Genomic DNA, 6599 nt, shown 5'->3' on the forward strand with positions numbered 1-6599 from the left:
GGAACGTTGTCAAATTAAAATATCTTCAAACATGTACATGAACCGTTGGCATACGATTACTCACATAATCCATCTTGATCCATATGAATAAGTGTATGAATCAGATCAGGTGCGTTTCCACTATAACTAATAAAAACATATCACCGAAAAAACTATGTTCGTCGTGTGCGCCATAAGTATATCTGTCGGTTTTTCGTTATAGCTTTAAAATCATCAGAAATATCGTCCTTGTAGAATTTAACGATGTATTCCTACAGCCAAACATTGACTTACTGTCTGACCTTAATATGTTTTTGCTTCAGAAAATAGAATGACTGTAGATCGGACAGAATATGTTTTGACGAATTTTCAAGCAATTAATATTTGTCAAGTCCCTTACACTACCGGAGACAGGAGCTTCATTTAGATTACCAGATCATACTTATACCCCGAAAGGCTAATATAGCTCCCTAGGAGGTATGGAAGTTAAATGCCTACCTCCAGCCATACCAGTCCATTGACGGCATATTACCTTACTATTTAAAACCATTACAAGACAGTTGTAATTCGTGACAGAATTAATATGATAGATGAGCATCCGAAAAACTGAGCAGCTAGACATTAAAACCTATTAACGATGGTATCCAATATACCATTCAGTGCTTGAAGGGACTGTATTGTTCACGTAAATACTTGCAGCGGGCAATAAACAATTTATATAGAAATAACATATAAAACTTGCCATCCAAATGTATGTTTTAATTTGAGGGTGTTTTGTGTAATGTCATACACCATTTTGAGGATTAATGTTTTGTGTACAGTCACTGGTACCACTGTGTATTGTAAAGCCGCCTTTTATAGCCAACTCCAACGTCAGACAACCTATTGGTGTCCGTGAATCGTAGTAAAGGCCGCCAAGATCAATGTTGACAGTACGAACACTTGTAGTCAGCTATTTAAATTAGTAGCGCACAGTGTATGTTCATTATGTGTGTTGAACGTTCGGTAGGTAAACTCTGTCAATGCATTTACACCAAAGATTGGTGACACAAGTGAATGTGTCACACACCTGCCCGTCTTGTTTCTGCCAATGATAAGTCTATCTTCATGATCGTCAAGGTGTTCATCGACTAATATATTCAACAGCTATAATGTTCACTGGGAGTTAAGCACAACAGTTGTATTAGAAGGACATAACTGTGATAGTGTTAATTACCTTTCTGTTACATTAAGCTTATTACACAAGGACAATGTCTTTTTGTGTGTCATACGGAAGATTGACTGGAAGTAACATCAAACATATATATTCAACTAAAGAATTCAAACCAAATGTGAGACGTCTACCGCGGATATACAACCCACCAACACTTTCCCGCCATTTTTCGGAGACCTATCACGCAGCTTCTCTAAAGAGAAGACTGTACGAAGACGATGGAGAATATGGTTATATTCCACGTGCGCCTGCATTCCGGCAGGTTTCTACTGATGAGGTCAACACTGTAGTGGCGCGATTAAGTCAACCAAACCCTATTAAGCTAAACCCTCGTGACTGTAAGCAATATCAAAGAGGATTTGCAAAATACAAGCATGAAGAGGAAGATCCGCCAGAGGAGTGTCTAAAGACACCCCGCGAAGTAAAGGACATGGTTGCTCGGTTACACGCGCCAAGTGTGTGCAGGAAGGTTCACTATCGCCAGACAACAGACTCTGCTCACTATGACGATGATTTCGAAGAACTTCCGCCAGTTTCTGACTAATCAAAGTTGACATTGAGTTCTTGGGAATTACAAAAATGTAGTTATACTGATAGGTTAAGACAATTGTCTGGAAAGCCTATCTTTGACCCGCCGTGTAGAGCTGTGGGAGGTAACAGGCACAGCGTAACAGTGGTTTATCGTTATATGTGGGGGATGTGCTCGTCTTTAATACAGTATTTTCTTATTTACATGTGATTACTTTTCTGGGTTGTTCGGAAAGATTACTCTGATCTATAGTAACGATGAATTCCGTGATGAAACTGTGACAGGGGTTGTGGTGAGGGATTTGTGTATATCGACTGCGCGTGCATGTTGGTCTCGCTTCCATGGTAACTCCAATGCTTAAGTTTGTGATAAGGTTAGACCACACGTTGGTGTCCGTGTTTTGTCGATTATGTCTTCTATGTTTATTATTTCTGTGTATATGTCAAGTGTCAATATAGTTAAGGAACTCGATACAAACTATTGATTTGCTATATGTATAGGATATGCGACGAAATACCAATCTACATGTATGCAATTTGATGGGGAAAAATAAGAATTTCATGTTACCTATTTCCTGAAATCCGACATCACGTGTTTACAGGTGCAGGTAAATTTGATCAATGTGAATAGTTGATTACTTTGAAGTGTAATGCAAACCTATTTATACAGAGTGTATTTACACCTAGTTAATATGTAAATTGGACGATGATAAGTGAGTTTTAATCAAACGAAATGTATGTAACGGTATCGCAACTCAGACTGAATTTAGAACAAGCACTGTTTTAACTCTGTACACCAAGGTACGAATTAGTGCCTAATGTACTGCATTGTTAAGGTCAGTAGAGTAAGCTCAGATATGTCCCTAATCACGATCTCGTCAATCCTTTCATATCTTAACACTAGTCAACCTCGCGCCAAATATCGATTACACTGAAATATGAAGTATATTGATGACCAACTGCAATTATAATCAGTTTTGCTTTTGTACCATACATACATGCTATTATTTATTACATACACATTTCTTTTATACGGAATACCCTTTGCCCTTGAACAGCAAAATGAGTTTATTATACATTATATAATACTTCTATTTATTTGTCAATTATATATTTATATAATAAATGATATATTTCTATTCTGACATGTTGACTGCGAATATACTGTTCTACCAAACTGGCATACTTTTGTTTTTGTTTTGTCGTGTTTCAATCAACATTTTCGATAGTGCTCTCGCATTTAATACGTTACTTGATCCCCCATTTTACAAATAAATCGTTTAAAAATGCAAATTACGTAGTTGCTTTAACGAAAACCGGAGTAAATAGGAAACGTTTTACGAAAGCTAGAAAATCATTATACAAATATTATGTTACCTTTGTTACTATGTATAACGCAGGTGTCATGTCATGTTGGTTGTCTATTCATCCCTTATACCAAGTTATAAATAGTTCGGGATTCATGCAGAAACGGGTACTCTCAAATATTCAGCAACTGACATATCCAGCGGTCAAAATCTCTTTTGTACAAATATAAAATAAAAACCGTTTTTGCCGGTTCCACAGTTTTCATATACATACAGGTATGTTATAGAAATATCAAATCAACGACATCCATAACCAGTTTTGAATAGTTATTTATATAATAATAATAGCTTATATTGTTAAGACCAACTACTATTCATAACATCTTTAGAACGTCTAACGTTGATAATTCGCTGGCTAGTGTCGAAGTTTAATGTATGCTAAGCCGCCTATGTATTATTCATATACATGTATATCAAATTTGGAAATGGACAGGTAAACGTGTATGTTTGGACAGTAAATATACTCCTTAATGGACTATTAATTATATTTACAGTGTCCACTATTAGAAGTGATGAAAATAGCTCTTTCAGATACAAGTCGGGGAAGAATTTATTTTAGAGTGTGATGGAAGCAAAATATTAGAAAACTAGCTTCCCATTAAAGGGCAATTTCCGTGGAATTAATTAAGGTAATAGACGTGTGTATCCACCTGACAATAAAGTGCTCATAGTTGTAAATGATGTGGGTTATAATCCATATCTGTACTACATTTGACCGAACAAATGAAAAATAGATGGAAGTTGATACCGATTATTAGTGAAGAATGACATGTATGATGCTCGATAGCATGTTTGTTGGTTCCATTCATACTAACACGGTTCTTTTTTGAGAACATGTCATCACTTTACATCAACCGTAACAAGTATACATTGTGGGTGTTATTAAAGGAGTAGACAATGTGATACTCAATTTTCTCGTGCAATAACAAAACTCTCAATTGAAAAGATGTACTAGTTAAATCTGATTGAATTATGCACTAACTTCAAAAGACTTTCTGGTAACAATGAAATAATCTACCATATATCCAGGAAGTATGATGTAAATACTAAATACTGCGTTTACAGTGAAAATGGAAGGTTTTTATCACCATTGAAACTGGTCAGGACCATACACTGCCTGGGGTTTGCTGGTTGTATATATTACTTGTTGTTTATCTATATTATGTAGGTAACACTGGGTAAGGTATCCCTTGTGTTTATCTTGTATATCCTTAAGGCTACTCGTTCATATCAATGAATCAGGACGAATGATGAGAATCAAGTATTGCTTCTTTATCAGTAATGATTAATTAATTAATTAATTAAGGAATAATTAATGCTACACGGACTATGTTTTGTGGGATATCAATACCTGTCGCTGCTAAGTAATTCGTGTCAGACTGATTTTAAAAGATACAGTATAATTTATACGGGTATAGGTACACTGTTTGGTTAAGATTGATATGGTTCAACCACTATATCTGAAAGCAATTTAAGACTAGCAATTAACTCAATGCTCATTTCGGTCTCGTTTAAAAGTTCTAAATTACCGTAGTTATTTGTACATTGTATCTGCTCGGAGTCGTGACTGGTCCATTACAATACTGTTTGATTTAAACTATGTGCCCAATTTATTCATCGCTAATGGGGCGATTACGTACACATGTATATGAATGAAATAGTTTTAATTCATATTTCGAACGTTATGCCTTTCAGATCAATGCCGGTAATATAAACGCTGCCATCCCTGCCGGTTATTCGGGCTAGATATCCGTGTGAATCAATTAGAAAATCATAGACTTCCTAGCAACGTAGAATTAAGCTGATTCTTTACAATCTGCACTGCTGCGCACTCCATGACACACGTCGACATGACCATTGCATTTATAGCTACATTGATATATTCTGGAACGTGATATGTTTCCTTGGCGTCATAGAGGGTGGCAGGAGTTATGTAAATAATTTTTTAACCGAATGATTAAAATGTCATTTTTCCTGTTCCGATTCGCATGTTGCCAGGTTAAATAGAAATAGAAATATTACAATATTATACAGAAAGAAATATTGATTCCTTAAATATCTTTTGTGATATTGTGATACCTTTAACTTTAATCGGAGCAGGAATTATTGATATATTTTGCAATTCTACTGGAATTTCAAGAGATTTCGTCTCGTTGTACTAATATTTTTATGGACTAGATACATGTCATTCTTTTATCTCCGTTCATGTACAGTGCTTAATCTAGTGTAGATAATGAAATATGTAGTTTCAATGTCATTACCTATCATGTCAGGTACATTGTATAAAATACAGAGGATATCTAACAGTGTCTTCAGAAATACCAAATATATTTCATGAGTGTGGCTACTATTTTTAATTTTTTCACGAGTGCGCAGTGAACTAGTGAAATGTATATATAGGGTATAACTGAAGATAATGTTAGATATTCTCTTTATTACATTTTTATAGCAAAATATACGGGATTAGCTTTTACTTCGTTTGAAAGCAGTGTTTTGATTGGTCAAATCAGAAAAAAGTGATATTTTTCACCACTAAAAAATATCAGAAAAAGCGATATTTTGCACTAGGAAAAATATCTTTTACAGAATGAACATTGTTCGATATTTCACTAGTTATGATATGATAAATATCATTATAATAATGAATACATAACCATTTACAAAATGTATGTCATTCAAAGTAGCGGTCTGTTCTTTTTATTTATTTAAATGTAAACGAACAAAAGGATTTCTCGACATGCTTGGGTTGGAGACCTTAACATTGTTAAACGTATCCCATTAGAAATGGATATTGTGCATTAGTTTTTTTTCAATGTTTTGTAAATTATTGTCACCTCCACATCTAATCAGTATGTTTCACACCCAGATATTATCAAAACGTACTGTTTGTTCTATGGATAAAGTTTTCCTCGATACTCTTTCACTTTAAATTACACTTTTCGACAATTTATATGAAGTATCTTAATGTGTGAAAGGAACTGTTGCTTGCTAGGAAAGTTTATGCTAAGAATTAAAGGAAATACTGTCACTTTGATACATAGCAAGGAAACTAAAGCTCAATCAACAAACACGTACCCTCCTGAAAATTGCTAAAAGGGAGATAACCGTAGGAGAGAAGTGGCAATGATATAGATTACTTCACATTGAATTTAAAGTAATTACTAATGTAGGAAGCTATATTATGTTGATATATACTGTTGGTGTATTTTCAATACAAATATATTTATAATCATAATGTTTACTTCTTATTGTGTCCCAATGAAGAAGCGACGGAATACTTGAGACTTCATTTAAGCATTGAACGGCTTTCAGTTGGCATTCATAGTCAATATGAATGCCAACTGGACAGAGGCAAATTCCATGAAGCGCGCTACTGAAAGCCGTTCAATGCTTATATTTACCATCTGTGATTTTTTATTTGTCGTGCGTTTTTTTTTGTTTTTTTTTTGAAATGTTCAAATTCAAATTTCAGTTGGCAGTTCATAAGCTGGTGAACTCGCAACTGAATTGGT

Source organism: Pecten maximus, chromosome 2 (genome assembly GCF_902652985.1).
Source record: "Pecten maximus chromosome 2, xPecMax1.1, whole genome shotgun sequence".
Lineage (NCBI taxonomy): Eukaryota > Metazoa > Mollusca > Bivalvia > Pectinida > Pectinidae > Pecten > Pecten maximus.